Raw genomic sequence first — 16,841 nt, 5'->3', positions numbered from 1 at the left:
GAGCACTCAGTGCACCCCAGGTATTTTCTTTCCAAAACCACTTAGAGCACTCCAGGTCTTTTATTTTCAAAATCCACACATCAGCACAATGAATATAGTCAATTCCGGCCTTACCAACTGGATACTTAATTAATATATTAGATATTGCGATTAAACATGGTGGGAGGTTGGCAATATCTTTTAAGAAACAACAGAAAATCTCCTACCAGCCTGCTAGGATTACTAACTGTGAAGCGCTCTCCTTTACTATAAGGCCAAACTTTCATGCTTCATATCATGGACTCTAGATTTATTGACCCCAGGCCCTAAAGCCAATTTTCTAGAAGCTCTGTGATTTTCTTGAGGGGAGTGGTCAGTTAAGCAACATTATAGTATTAAGGAATTTCAATTTTCATTTAGGTGATTCTGAGAACTCTGATTTGAAAACATTTATTGACTATTTCTTGAGTTTTGACCTTAAACAGCTGGTGAACTCCCCACCCACTGTGCAGGACACACATTAGACTGAATCTTCACTAACTTTACATAAGTACAGCTAGGAGACATCCTTTCACTCACATGGACTGATCACCTGGCAGTGCAGTTCAGCAACAGTGACATTCAACTGACCATAGTTTCTAATCATACAAACCAAGCTAAGCTTGTCAGATCTTAGGCACAAAGTTAATAGACTGACTTGATAATGACTCTAGAGATCTCCCAACCTATCCTTTCAGACATGTCCAAATCTGCTATCTCTAGATTTGTAATTTGGATTCAGGAAGCAGCCAATAAATTGGCGCCACATAAAAAGGTCAGCAACCATAGATCACGCCTTTCTGCTCCATGGTTCACTGATAGAATATCAACCCCCAAAATATCCCCATACACAAATATTGAGTTATAAATATCGATCAAAAACAATGGAAGAGTGATACCGAATGATTTGTTAGAACAATCCAACAGGGATCACATATGTGTTTTAAAAGAACCCTCACTCACCAACCTGGTTGGTGACATGCTTCATCATGGGGTTCCCACCCGAGGGGCCGAGTCCTCTCGGTGTGCTACAATGCCTGATTACAGCAGAGCGGGATTTCTTGTGAATAGGTGAAAGTTCTAAGGAAAGTTCAATGGGTCAGCAGGTTTGCCAGCCAGAGTAACAGGAATCAGCAAGGCATGCAGCTCACACCACGGACGCAGGACGAGTCTCCAGAAGTCTTCAGAACAAATCGAAGAATACCTTCCCACGCAGGTCTTTATACACTTCAGCTTCTTTTTCTTGGTTAACATTGTATCACTATTCTCTCTCCACAGACATTTTCATTGGCTAAACATGATGGTGTGGCGGACTTTTGACTATGACCTAACCAGACTCCTCTAAACACCCTTTGTCTAAAATATTATACATCTTCCGAAGATGGAAGTGAAAGTAACCTAGCTACAATTTTATTTTATTTTTTATAAACAAAACAGTAGCTTCTTAAGATCTGACAACTCTCACTCAGTCAGGAAAGAAGGTAAGAATTTCAAACATATTTAGGCTAATATCTATACTCTAGGAAGCAACTGGTAACACGTGAAGGCCTAAGCTAAGGACAGCATTTGTCTATTAAAAAAATAACAAGGACAAGACAACGTGAACACATCCCCTAATATTCTAAGGCCTACATTTATTTCTAAAATCCTACACTATTCTTTCACAAAAAATTATGTTTTTCTTTGTCGTTTTAATTTTCTCCAGCAAAGGAGACAGAACAACACATATTAGAAAATGCATATAAAATATATTTATTCTTTTTAGTCCTCATTGTTTTTCACTTCATTTTACTAAGCAGGACACTCATCGTGCTTTTGCACATTTCTCATGTTGTACACTATTTAGGTTAACGTTAGTAATTTTATCACCCAATTATTATTATTTTAGTCTCTTTGACAGGTAGATTTCATTGAGCAGATTTTACTATGAAAATCATGCTTCATCAATCCCCCATCTGATGGTTTCAGAAATCATCACAACCACCCAGATCAGATTACTATCTGATATTAATTTTTAGAATGCAGTTTCATTTATTCTCATCTGTTTTAATCGAACACCTTCTAAATCACGCATGACACTGTAATAAGCATCCTTTCGATCTTCCATTTCTATTTCTTCTAGTTTTCTTTTTTTGATTTTATCTTAACCTCTTAAGCCTTAATTCTGCAACATTTATAAAGCAAAAATATCATTAATACGCCAGTAGCCACAGCGATTATTGAAGTTAGTATACTCTCTAATATGCTGTTAGCAAAAGTAGTAAACCAATTACCTATAAAAGAGAAACCCTTACTAAGTTTCTCCCAAACACCATCTACCTTCAGTTTTGCCAAGTCTTCATGTAAATGAGTAATGTTGCTGATATATCCCTCCAGTTCTTAACTTTTGTCCGGAATATATGTGCAACACTGTTGAATTTTCAGCATACTACAGACTCTGCCCTCTTTTGCCAATATCAAATCAAGGGCGTCTATTTTGCAAAACCATGGTCCTCATAGCAACCATTTCTGTATCAACCATCAAAAACCCACCGGCAGTATCTGTTGATAAACGATCAACTACTGTAGATAATTTTCTAATCTTTTGTGAATAAAGGATCACCCCAACTGAAGGTATAAATGCTCCAAAAATATTACCCACAATGTCTGCAACACTCAAACCCCTTCTAATGCGTGTTTGACTTTTTTCCATTGGTTCCAGTTTTATCATTCATATGGTAAATGTTCAGGAAAACAATGCCCATATAACAACACCCATACCAATGTGGTGGCAACCTATAGTAGTCATTCTTACCAAACACAAAATAGATACCAGGAAACACAGGGTCAGTTCCCCCTCTTAATCCCCAACCCCTGTAATAAAAAATGTAGGCTCACATTCACTGGAACCAACAAAGTGATTATTATATTCCGTTTTCTGCCTTAACAAGCAAAGCTTTCCTTTATGAGGCTAATCTAAAGTGATTGCAATGAAAGTCTCACCCTTTTTGTAATTTCCTTTCTTTTGTGCCCATGGTGGTTCTCTACTCTTTTGATCTAAAGCTCTATGCTTAAAATCTCGATGCCTATCTTCCACTGTATTAATAAATTCTATTTCTATACCATGTAATTTGCATGTTAAATTATTAGGGTGTGTGTATACTGTATCTATAGATTTAGTAGTATGGAAAAAATCACCCATATATTCTACATATCTCGCACTATGCACTATATCCATATGCTAATATTAGGAACTTCTGAAAATATTAGATCATATTTTGAATAATAATATTGAAATGACTCCTTTCCATAAAACAAACTGGTTAACATACTACTCAAAATACCATATGTTAGTGGAAGGTGGTGATATGCCACCCCTTCAGACACAGATGAGGGTAACTGCATACGCACATAACAATCCATTGCATCCATAACATCCACATACTCATAAAGGAGCTTAGTAAATAGATTTAACGAGAAGTCATTAAAACACTTGTCAACATGAAGTACATTCCCATTTAGTTCCTTAATCTTAGTTTTGGGATCTCCTCTCAGATCTCTTTTAGTATCTATGTTTACATGCTCATTATTGTTAGTTGATGTAGTGTTAACAACTTTAATAAACATAAAGGGGGTAATTAGCATGGCGGGCGGACTTTGTCCGCTCGCTATACCCCCGTGAAATGGGACCGCCCGCAAAGCATGCGGCGGTCCCGCACATACAATTAGGATACGCCCGCCAGACTGGCAGGCGCATCCTGCAATTCTAACATTGCGGCGGGCGGTGCTGAAAGCACCGCCCGCCGCAATGTCAAAAATGCAAGTTGTGCATTTCAATGCACAACGTGACAGGTTACTGCACGGTGCCTGCCACGTTGTACATTGAAATGCAGGGGGTACCATAGGTACCCCCCATGTGCACCCCCCAGAATCCCTGGGGGCCCTCTACATACCCCAATGTAGAAGACAGCATGCCTTTCCATGGCGGCATTGCCGCCACAGAAATGCATAACCCCGCATGTATCTTAATATGGATGGCGGTGTCTACCAGACACCGCCACCAAATCCACAGCTTTTCCGCCCGGTCGATGAGTCGACCGGGCGGAAAACCGGCAGACGGTCTTTCCGTATGCTAGGTTCCCCCCGCCATAGTGATATGGCGGGGGGAATTTACATGCGGGCGGGCGGGAAGAAATGTAGGGCGGATCGCCACTGCCATGCGGGTGGTGGTGATCCGCACCCGACATACTAATGGGCCCCAAAATGTGGTAATACAAATGTCAATACCAACCATACAAACATTGTCACAAGGACACATGAACAACAAATGTTAAAACACCTTTGCCTAAATGATCTATGATTATGTATGCCAGTCTCATTTCTAGTTCTATCCATTCTAGTTCTAAAGATTTTTGAAAAATCAAAGATTAGTCAAGAATCTTACCCCTAATGAAAAACTATTCGCAAAATTGTATTAAAAAATTTCCCTAAATAAAATTGTAAATCAAGAAGTATTAATTTCACTAGACTAGCTTTTAGTTTGCATGCCCCACACCTCTTGAGCCCTCAGCTCTTCAACACTTCTTTATTTCTTCTGAGCTTTTCTTCATTTACTTTCATAAATCTCCTCCCTCTTTTTCTGCACCCTTTTTCAAAAAGACAGTTCACTTAGGGTGGCTTGTATGAACAGCTGCTTTTTGAACAGAAATCAAGAAATTCTTTTTCCCATTCATTTGAAGAAGTAGTCACCAAATATGTCCTTTCAGGTACTGTATATTTTCTATTTGGTACCTTCGTTCTCTTTGTTCTTCGTACTTGATCCTCTTCTTCTTCTGCTTCACTCTGCTCTGATTGGCTCAATATTTCAATCACATTCTCTGGTACTTTTCTGTTAAGAGTACATTTTACTCTCTTCACTCCTTTTGGCCACTTGTCATCATTCTTTGTCCCTTTTCCATTTTCATTTTCAATTTCACTTGAAATTGTCTCTGTGCTGTCTTTCAATGTCTCTCTTTTCCTTTTTTCTTTATTGTTATCCACAGAGATCACTTCATTTTCAGCATTGACAATTACTTCATCAGTTTCATTCATCCCAGTAAGCTGTGCCCACTCTACTTAGTTTTAAACTTGCCTGGGAGTGTCTCCTTGTTCTTGACAATCTTCTTTTGCAAGTTCTTCGCCTTCAAGTGGATTTGGGACTCTTCGTGTGTGAATCGCATGAATCCAATTTGGTAAACCTCCACATTTGACTGCGGTAGTCGTCACCAGAATGATCTGATAAGGCCCATGCCAACTTGGCTCTAGGCAGTTCTTCCTCACGTGTTTTTTCACAACGACACAGTCCCCAGGACACAGGTCATGTCCTTGTTCTTGCTGTGTTGTTGTAGCAACTTCTTCAATCTGGTAAGACACAGAACGTGGTAACACACATAAAGGGAAGGGGGGTCCAAGGGAACACGTTTTAAGACCTGCAAGAAGTTAATTCCCCAGTTAGTAATCAGACAACACACCAATGACTTCTTGGGTCTGAGCAACTTTATAATAAGAGCATGAAAAGATGAAAACTGTGATCAAGCTGTGTCTGGGCTGACAGTGCCCTAATAAGGAAAAGGAATCCCTTTCAGGACGAATGCCCTCACTCACCAGGAGGTGACATGCTTCATCATATGGGCTTTCTCCTCTCAGTGGGAAAACCTAGTCCCACTGAGGGCTACAACCACCGCACTGAGAGGTGGGAGCTCAGGGATGTTTTATATGGAGGATTAGGATACTTAAATCCCAAAGACAAGCACTTGTGTGATGTGAGGGTGCAGCGCAAAGAAAATAAAAATCGTGTAAATGTGATCTAAAACTGGCTAACGCTAGTGAAAAAATGCTTTTTTATTGGCTCAATAGCCCTGCCAGGAATAAAAACAGTGCAAAGCAGTTACTATTGAATACTGCTAGGTGACAGAAGGTCGACATGTTTCAGCCAATAGTCATCCCTAAGGTATGTATGGCTTTCTTCAGGACCAAAACAAAGCTGCTGCTAACAAGTGTTGCACACGTGCAAATAAAGAATAAAAAGAGACCAAACCAGAAATATTTTTGTTGCGGATACAATCTCGCTGGAACTTGTCTGGAAGTAAAACAAAAAAGACACAGGTGGAAACACAGTAAGTATTCGTACCTTTTCTCTGAATGGTAATTATTATTGAGGCAGTAGTATATCTGTCTCAACCATAGTGCGTCTTACCAATCTAAAAAAGCTCAAATGATAAAGACTCACCCAGTTTGTGGGACAAGTATGCCCACCTCAACCTGGTAACAACTCAGGGAAGGGAGCCCCGCTCTGCAAAAAATAAGCAAGCGTAAACTAATCAATGCAATTTGCTATATGATAGGTGCTAGGAGATGTAAAAATATCAAAGTTAACCAACAATATGAATCAGAAGGGGGAAACACACAGTCCTGTATATAGCACCAATTGAATCAGAAGGATCCAACTATTATTAGGACAAAGTCGGGGGAAATGGTATGACCTCACCCCTCAGCGTTAATCACAGGGGGATCGACATGAGGTAGACTTAATAAATAAGAAAAAGGACAAGCATACCGGCACGTATAAGCATCATTAGTTAGGTTGGGGGGATCCAAATCCTGCGTGAACAAAGCCCAGGGGAGATACTATGAGATACCACCCCTCAACGTTTTTCAAAGGGGTCACTGTGAGTGAGACTCGGTGACTAAGGAGTGAAGATTGACGCTCATACTAATTGTACAATAGCATACACACAATTGTCTCCATAGACTAAATTTGCCAAATAAAGCCCAACACACGAGCCAAAAACGTTGCCAGAGATAATAACTACTGACACATATGCCATTCTACTCACCTCTCCGTCGGTACTCCGTCGTAGTACTGAAGTTGCAACCGGAGGTACCGACGGGGTGGTAGAACGGGGATTAAATGCCTATCTTTCTTCGGTTCCAGGAAAAGGAATGAGGACCCCATAGGTATCCAACATTAATGCCTGTATCCATAGAGGCAATAGTGGTGAGGAACAGTATAAAGCAAATGCGTTACAATGTCGATGTAACACCAAAACCTAGGCAGCAATTTATTAAAAGGCAGTAAATGGGAAAAAGAACCCATATTCTCATGAATTCATAAGAAAGGGTATAAGGACCCCGAAGCTTGTCTACAGCAGTGCCTGTCCCCATTCCCACGTAAGCTGTGAGGGGAATAGTATATTTGAAGAACGCATGCACGTTAGGGAGCAAAGGAATCACCAATCGCGGCTAGCAATTATTCTGGAACCCGTGACAGGGAAACTGCAACCCGGTCATGAACAATGTTTTTTTTAAAAAAATGAGAATGAAAGCTTTGTTGATAAAAGCTAAACCAACAGGATCCCTAAATAATCCCAAGAGGAAAAACGGGACTGAGGGATATCTATGGCCATGTGTTCAAGTTTACGAAATTGTCAAATGAAGGCAAAATGCTTACAACATTAGCCACCTCAAGCTTGGAAAATGCCTTGCGTGTAGTCATACCCACATACCGCATGCGTTCTTCAAATATACTATTCCCCTCACAGCTTACGTGGGAATGGGGACAGGCACTGCTGTAGACAAGCTTCGGGGTCCTTATACCCTTTCTTATGAATTCATGAGAATATGGGTTCTTTTTCCCATTTACTGCCTTTTAATAAATTGCTGCCTAGGTTTTGGTGTTACATCGACATTGTAACGCATTTGCGTTATACTGTTCCTCACCACTATTGCCTCTATGGATACAGGCATTAATGTTGGATACCTATGGGGTCCTCATACCTTTTCCTGGAACCGAAGAGAGATGGGCATTTAATCCCCGTTCTACCACCCCGTCGGTACCTCCGGTTGCAACTTCAGTACTATGACGGAGTACCGACGGAGAGGTGAGTAGAATGGCATATGTGTCAGTAGTTATTCTCTCTGGCAACGTTTTTGGCTCGTGTGTTGGGCTTTATTTGGCAAATTTAGTCTATGGAGACAATTGTGTGTATGCTATTGTACAATTAGTATGAGCGTCAATCTTCACTCCTTAGTCACCGAGTCTCACTCACAGTGACCCCTTTGAAAAACGTTGAGGGGTGGTATCTCATAGTATCTCCCCTGGGCTTTGTTCACGCAGGATTTGGATCCCCCCAACCTAACTAATGAATGTGATGCTTATACGTGCCGGTATGCTTGTCCTTTTTCTTATCTATTAAGTCTACCTCATGTCGATCCCCCTGTGATTAACGCTGAGGGGTGAGGTCATACCATTTCCCCCGACTTTGTCCTAATAATAGTTGGATCCTTCTGATTCAATTGGTGCTATATACAGGACTGTGTGTTTCCCCCTTCTGATTCATATTGTTGGTTAACTTTGATATTTTTACATCTCCTAGCACCTATCATATAGCAAATTGTATTGATTAGTTTACGCTTGCTTATTTTTTGCAGAGCGGGGCTCCCTTCCCTGAGTTGTTACCAGGTTGAGGTGGGCCTACTTGTCCCACAAACTGGGTGAGTCTTTATCATTTGAGCTTTTTTAGATTGGTAAGACGCACTATGGTTGAGACAGATATACTACTGCCTCAAAAATAATTACCATTCAGAGAAAAGGTACGAATACTTACTGTGTTTCCACCTGTGTCTTTTTTGTTTTACTTCCAGACAAGTTCCAGCGAGATTGTATCCGCAACAAAAAAAATTCTGGTTTGGTCTCTTTTTATTCTTTATTTGCACGTGTGCAACACTTGTTAGCAGCAGCTTTGTTTTGGTCCTGAAGAAAGCCATACATACCTTAGGGATGAATATTGGCTGAAACATGTCGACCTTCTGTCACCTAGCAGTATTCAATAGTAACTGCTTTGCACTGTTTTTATTTCTGGCAGGGCTATTGAGCCAATAAAAAAGCATTTTTTCACTAGCGTTAGCCAGTTTTAGATCACATTTACACGATTTTTATTTTCTTTGCGCTGCACCCTCACATCACACAAGTGTTTGTCTTTGGGATTTAAGTATCCCAATCCTCCATATAAAACATCCCTGAGCTCCCACCTCTCAGTGCGGTGGTTGTAGCCCTCAGTGGCACTAGGTTTTCCCACTGAGAGGAGAAAGCCCATATGATGAAGCATGTCACCTCCTGGTGAGTGAGGGCATTCATCCTGAAAGGGATTCCTTTTCCTTATTAGGGCACTGTCAGCCCAGACACAGCTTGATCACAGTTTTCAAGACACAGAACGTACCACAACAGCCAACCCTTTGCAATAATCCAGCACCAAATCATCAGTTATATTCATGAGCTGATTAGCTAATTTGCTGGGACTGTTGGCTGTCTCATAGCCCTGCCCATCATAATGTAATCATTGCAGCTCTACCTATGTGTGTTGGTCCATAGAAGACTCTTGCCATCTGTGACAATAGACTGTCTGGTATTACTGCTCTGCCTTCTGTGAAGACCCATACTTCATCATCTGCTCTGTGGGTGCAATCTGACTTAATCCTACCTTCTTTTTCTGAATCCTTTGCTTCTTCTTGAAGTTCTCTAACTTCGTCCCATGTTTCAACAGATGAGAACATTAAACTGCATTCTGCTTGGCCAATTTGATCATTTTGTTGGTCCATGCTAATCGAAAGCACAACATCGTGCAATCTCATCAGCATATCTATTACCCAGTGTGACGTATTCAAAACCAGAACGATGTGCTGCAACATTTTACCAGCTCAATTTGTGCCAGCAATTGTAGTGCCATCAGTAGATCTTTTACACACTTTCCGTTTCATATTGGTGAACCCGAAGAGGTCAAAATTCCAATTTGAGATCTCAATTGCCCAAAATCATGGACAACACCGAAGCCATATTGGCTGTCTGTATAGATCGTAACTCTAATTTCTTTTGTTAAGCAACAAGCTCTAGTAAGAGCCACCAACTCAGCCACTTGTGCAGAGCTCAATCTCTTCAACCATGATGCTTCAATTACATTTGCCACTGTGCATATTGCATATGCAGCTCGTAAACATCCTTCTGAATCTCTGACATGATCCATCCACAAACAAAACAACATCTAACTCATCCAATGGAGTATCTTTGAGATCAGGCCTTGGTTTGGTACACAGTTCAGTCACACAGTCACATCCAAACAATCATGTTTTGCTTCATCCAGTACCATTTCACAACCTGGAGTTGGTAGTAATGTCGCAGGATTCAAGGTATAACATCTTGCTATAGTCACATTTTCTGCTCCCAGAATCATATGCTCATATTTTGTTAACTGACTGCTCGTAAGGTACTGAGTCCGAGTTCGTGTTAAAAAAATCTCAACTGAGTATGGCACATACACTTTCAAAGTATGTCCCATCACAATCGACTCACTCTGCTCAAGGCTCACACAGGGAGCAGCAACTGCTTTCAAACAATCTGGAAGAGCTGCAGCAACTGGGTCCAAAGTGACAGAAAAATATGCCACTGGACTTCATGCTGTTCCGTGTGCATGTGTTAGAACTGACAATGCACAACCATCACGTTCATTAAAGAATAATTCAAAATCTTTATCAAAGTCTGACATTCCCATTGCTGGTGCTCGACATAAGCTGTCTTGCAACACCAAAAACGCTTTCATGCTTTCCACATCAAGGTGTACTAGATCTGTGACATCTTTGTGTGTCAATTTTTGTAATGGCTTGGCAATCTGTGAAAAATTCATAATCCACTGCCTGCAATATCCGACCATTCCCCAAAACACCCGAACTTCTTTCTGAGTTTTTGGCAGATTCATTCGCATGATAGCATTGATTCGATCCTGAGAAACTCTTCAAATTCCTTCTCAATTACATGGCCTAAATACAGTACTTCTGTTTTTTACAAAACTGCCTTTTTGCCGATGACACTGTCTGCCCACCTACTGCCAAATGGTTCAGTAAAGCAATTGTATCTGTCACATAGTCTTCTTTGGTCTTCTATGCCACCAATAGGTCATCGATATACTGCACTAGAACCAAATCTTTAGGCATCACCAATGACTCCAAACATTTCTTCAGTATTTGATTAAAGATATGGGGGCTCTGTGTATACCCTTGAGGAACTCTACACCATACCAAGACACAGTTCCCGAACCGGAACGCAAATAAATATTGGCTATCTGGATGTAAGGGTATTGAGAAAAATGCTTGACAGAAATCAATCACTGAAAACCACTCTGCATCACATGGGATCTGATATAAGATCACGGCTGGGTTTGGGACAATTGGACAACAAGGTATAAAAATGTAATTAACGTTTCACAGATCTTGTACGATCCTATATTTTCCATTTGGTTTGTGAATTTCCATTAAAGGTGAATTGCATGGACTCCCAAGGATCTTTTTCAAAATTCCTTGTTCAATCAACATATCGGTCACAGGTGTCACTCGTGCAATTGTTTCAGGACTCATTTTGTAGTATATTAGTCTTGGAAACTCCGCATCAGGCTTCACCGCAATCTTAATCAGAGCTACTCCTTTCATCAATCCGATATCTTTCCTGGTAAAATCCCACACATCTGACAACACCGTATCTCTCAACTCAACAGGCAAATCATTTGCTGTAAGTTATGGAAACAATTCATTCACTTCTGTTCCCTGCCTGGACATCCTAAATATAACATCTTCGTCTTTTGTTTAAAATGCTATTCCATCTGTAGTACAACAAATGGAACAGTTCATCTTGCACAACAAGTCCCTACCTAAAAGGTTAACTGGACTTGTGTTACAAACAACAAATTTGTGCAACTCCTGAAAATTACCAATTTGAAGCTTCATAGGTCTCGTTATAGGCATTTTGATCAATTTATTGTATACTCCTACAACTTGGATACTTTCTCCCGAGAGGGGTAGGTTTGGGATTTGCACAGTTCTCACATTGGAACAGGTAGCACCAATATCTATGAGGAATGTGATAGCATTACCATCAACCTCAAAATCCACATAGGGACCGGACTGATATACCTGCAGAGATGCGCCAAGAACCGCTCTTCCTCCCCCCCCCCTCAGGCACCGTCATTGTGAGGTATCTGAGTCATCTTCATCCACATGCATTTAATATAGTGAGACCACCTGAACATTTGAATTTACTTGACCATTTGTTTGATAACCCACATTCGTATTTAACTTTGCACTTGACCATTCACATCTTGATTTGGTATAGGGGCCTGTGTTATTTGTAAATTCTTACCTCTGTTTTGCACTTGCACTGCTGTATTCTGATTTTGCTCCTGACCCATTTGATTCATATGATTCTGGTAACCCTGAATCTGCACCTGCACTTGTTCATAGTTTCCTGACTGACCTGTACTATTTATCATACTTTTGCACTCGCGTCTTCAATGTCCAAATTTTCCGCAATTGTGACAAGGATATTTCTTCTTCAAATCCTCCCTATCACCACCAAAATTACCTCTGCCTTTCCCTTGACTCATCGGGATCATTTGAGTCACAGTATTACCATTTGTAACTACACCTTTGATTCCAGTAGTAGTTTGTCCATTCTCAACAAAATCTCCACTTATGTAACCCCCTTTCCTTGCCATTTTCATTTGTGCCACCATCAATTAATCTTTCAGCTTTTTATGTCTCATTTCCATGTCGGCTCTTCAATATTTTGCATATCGAAGTATTTCATCAATCGTTTTGCTCTGCCAACAAATTAGATGTTGCTGAATCATGGCACTAATTTCAGGTCTCAACCCATATACAAACCTGTATACAAAATGTTCCATATCTTTCTTTGTGATATTCTCCATCCCATTAAATTGTTTGAACACTTGAATAAGTGTCTCATAATATGCATGTACTGATTCTTTCAATTCCTGTGTCATTCTATCAATCTTCACCCAGTCTGTTTCCTTTGGAGATGTTTTCCCTTTCAAATATGTAATAATAACCTGAATAGAGATGGCATCTTCCCCTTGGAGTGGAAGAGTGCAGTAGTTAAACCTCTGCTAAAGAAAGCTTCCCTTGATCCGGAGGTCCTAAAAAACTTCCGTCCGATCTCCCTGCTTCCAGCCCCTGCGAAGATGCTTGAGGCACATCTAAACAAGCATCTCGCTGCCTTTGTGGAAGGCTCGGGCTGCTTGGACTTTTCCCAACACGGATTCAGGAGGGAATACAGTACTGAGTCGGCCCTCACCATCGTGCTTGATAAGATCCGCACTAGAGTAGATGGGGGCCAGACTACCCTCCTGGTCCTGTTAGATCTTACCGCGGCCTTCGACACCCTCTCCCCCTCAATACTTATACACCGTCTGAGGGAGGTGGGGGTGAGGGACGCAGCTTTAGATCTGATGACCTCCTTCCTTAATGGAAGGGAACAAAGAGTCAAGCTGGGAGAGTTCCTATCTCCATCCCGACCGGTGCTTTGTGGGGTCCCGCAGGGGTCGGCCCTTAGTCCGACCCTATTCAACATCTACGTGACCCCACTGGCCAGATTAATCAGAATTTTCGGGATGGAGGTAGTTTCTTATGCAGATGATACCCAGATCCTCGTCTCTCTCTCCCATTCAGATGTACCAACTGCCTCCAATTTTAGATCTTGTATGGAGGCAGTTGGTCAGTGGATGGTTCAAAATTTGCTTAAACTGAATGGGGAGAAGACTGAGGTGATGGTGTTTGGAGGGAATCAGAACACTTGGTCAGCCAGCTGGTGGCCTGATTCGCTGGGAGTATGCCCTTCCCCCACGATATCTGCTAGGAATCTTGGGGTGATGATAGATCCTGCCCTTAATATGGGCGGACAGGTTAGTAGAACCATCTCTACCTGTTGGGGCTTAATTCACACCCTGCGAAGAATCAGGAAATATCTTTCCCTACATTCCAGAAAGCAAATAGCTGTCGCTCTCATCGGCTCACGACTGGACTACTGTAATGCGCTGTATGCAGGGCTTAATAGGAGCCTACTACAGCGCCTGCAGGTAGTCCAGAATGCCGCCGCTAGATTTGTTCTGGATGTTCCCAGATGCTCCTCGGCCACTCTGGCTAGGAGAACACTGCATTGGCTACCGGTAGAATACCGAATACGGTTTAAAGTTTTATGTATGACCTACAGAGCCATTGCAAGGAATAATGACATGGGAGTTGGTTCTATCATCTCCCACTATATTCCTGGAAGGGACTTGCGTTCCTCCAGGAAATTGCTCCTGACAGTCCCCCGTATACGAAGAGCCAAGTGGGGTGGTAGGGCTTTTTCCACTCTGGCTCCTAAATGGTGGAATGATCTTCCTTTGGATCTCAGGTCGTTGCCTTCCCTACAGAGATTCCGAAGCGCCCTCAAAACTTGCCTCTTCCTGCAATCCTATGTGTAAGGTGGTACACTTATATTCTCATTTTTTTTTAATAGGCGCCTTGATACCTGCGGGTTATTGTCTGCGCAATATAAATTCTCTATCATCATCAATATATATTTTCATAACCTCTTCCAAGGGTGCTCATGTTTTTGGATCTCTTGGATATTCTTTATTTGGCCAATCTACAGCAATTTTACACTCAATCCACAAGTCTGCTGCAACAACTATATCAAAAAGACCATCCAAGTCTACCCACAAGACGTTTGAGACTTTCACAAATCTTTCTACTTCTCTATACCACTCGACAGGCCTTTCTCTCAGCCATGGGAAATCATTTGTAAATGACAATACATCTTGTTGTGACCGAGGTATATGAACCATACCACCTCCTGGTACCTGTCTCATTGGATACGCTGAAGCAGCATCAACTGTCACTGATTCTTTTTTAGCTTCTTTCACAGGATACAATGGCAATGCAACATTTGCTTTTGTACTTTCATCTTCCTTCTTCTTAGCCCATCTTCCCTTCCATCTGTCTAATTCTCCCCAACGTCTCAAAGTATTCATTAACTCTTTAATCTGCAATCATTTTCCTGAAACATTCAGATTTTCTAAATCCTTGTCTGTAAAATCCAATCTATATGCTTTCAACTTCTCAGTGTCAACTCCATACATTTGAGCACATTCTGCAAAGGGCTCATTTAAGCCTCTTGCTTTTCTCGTAATATTCTTGCATAAAAATAATAACTGCTCATCTTGATATTTGCTCAGTCTTTCAGGACTAATAGTACCTGCAATAATTTCTTCTAAATCTCCTTTCAATTTGTACATACTTATATATACATCTTTATTCAGGCCACTACAATCAGGGGCAATCTCTCTAATTCACACATCTAATTCTGCTGGTGATGGACCCACCGATCTCTGTACGTCTTCACCAGTTTCACTTCTTGACCTGCTAGGTGTCTGTTGACTTGTTATCCTATCAATCTGCATTAATTTCTTGGGATCTAATTGTGTATTTCGGAGTTTCAATTTCCCTTGATCCTTCATTTGCATTTGTAACATTATTCCCACAATCAATTCATTGTTGTCCGTGTGAGAATGCTCATTACTTCTCACTGGAACCTTTAAAGCATGCACTTTAAGTCTCTGACCCTCATTGTATATTGGAACTATTGGACCAATTTTTACCGCAACTGACAACAAATCTGGGTTATCTGTTGAATTAATTCTCACTAACTCATCTCTATGTACATTTTGAATCTGTCTTTCATTATCTGATAGCCTATTTACAGGTTCTTCAATTTGAATTAAATGGGCATTCTTTAAGACACTCGGAACACTCAAATTCACACTAATCTGTTCTTCTTGATAAGGAGGAGTTCTATTCATCAATAACTCATTGAAGAAATCCTCATCAATATCATCTGCACTGGTATTTAGTCCTTGTGGTTCAGTATTTTTCTTTTGCTCTTTGCCCTTTCCCCCCTCAATCTCATCAGCCTCTCTAACAGGGAATAATCCATTTGTTTCTATAACAGTACCCCTTTTCCACATTTTCTTTCGAGCATCCCACTTTGCTTCTGAGTATCTGCTCACTGTATTCTTGTAGCTATATTGCTGCCTATCCTTTTCTCTTTTATATTCTTCGTAGTCCCACTCTTCAAGAGCTTCATACTGCATAGGTCTCAGATTTGGCCTCAAATCATTCATTCATCTCCTCAAATTCTCTAAAATCTTGGTGTCAAAAGTACCATACTCTGGAAATGCTAAATTACCATCTTGTTCTGTATATTTCATCCAATTTTCCAACCAAGTACAAGTATGATATCCCCTTTCTATCGCCATCAGTGCTGCAGGCGATCCATCTGGTACTATCGGAGTTCCTTCTCTAATCACTATGGGTTTATCTTTACTGAATAAAGTTTTCAACATCTTTTTTAGTTTCATATTTCTATCTCAAATCTAAAGCTCGTTATAGTAAATAGATTTACAAATCTCACTTCTGTGTTATGCTTTTCTACTTCCAATCAAGGTTAATTTTGCTGTCCAATGGCAGCGCAACTCACACTAACTAACCAATAGCAACACAGCACTTTTGTGACATATCCTCGCTACTGTTCATTACCAGCACGTCAACTTTGGTGACGTATTCTCCACTGTCCAATACCAGCGTTGCACTTTCCACGTCAGTTCTGCTACTTCTACTGACCCTCGCTTTACAAAATGAGTGTCAACAGTTTTAAGTCTTTTACTAACAAATAAAGATAAAACACAGCTTGTCTGCTCCACTAAATGAACAATTTGAGAGTATTTACCACATTTTCTAAGAGAGATTTCTACACTCCAGCAATAAAAACCTCAACCAGCATGATTCTTATTTGCTCTCTGACAAGCTGAAAATTCTCAGGACTTCTCCTGTTGCGCCTCTGAAGTGACCGAAATAAACCTCCACTACTTCATTCAACAAAAGTTCCCTGTACGATACTTTCAGTTTGGCGACCGCCTAGTACC

At 40.8% G+C, this 16,841-nt stretch overlaps 2 long non-coding RNA genes across 2 annotated transcripts; one reads left to right on the top strand and one right to left on the bottom strand.

The window, feature by feature from the left end:
• Positions 1–3,859: 3,859 nt before the first annotated feature.
• On the bottom strand, positions 3,860–7,053 carry LOC146856565 (uncharacterized). Its single transcript, XR_014981524.1, has 4 exons — positions 6,873–7,053; positions 6,266–6,328; positions 6,074–6,115; positions 3,860–5,465 (listed from the first exon to the last, which is right to left on the bottom strand). It is a non-coding gene; the product is annotated as an uncharacterized LOC146856565 (long non-coding RNA).
• A 670-nt stretch (positions 7,054–7,723) lies between these two features.
• Positions 7,724–10,746, top strand: LOC146856564 (uncharacterized). Its single transcript, XR_014980967.1, has 3 exons — positions 7,724–7,916; positions 8,467–8,529; positions 8,680–10,746. It is a non-coding gene; the product is annotated as an uncharacterized LOC146856564 (long non-coding RNA).
• The last annotated feature ends 6,095 nt before the right edge of the window (positions 10,747–16,841 follow it).

This window comes from Triturus cristatus, chromosome 4_1 (genome assembly GCF_964204655.1).
Source record: "Triturus cristatus chromosome 4_1, aTriCri1.1, whole genome shotgun sequence".
Classification (NCBI taxonomy): Eukaryota; Metazoa; Chordata; class Amphibia; order Caudata; family Salamandridae; genus Triturus; species Triturus cristatus.
This window is presented reverse-complemented; position numbering and strand designations above follow the sequence as displayed.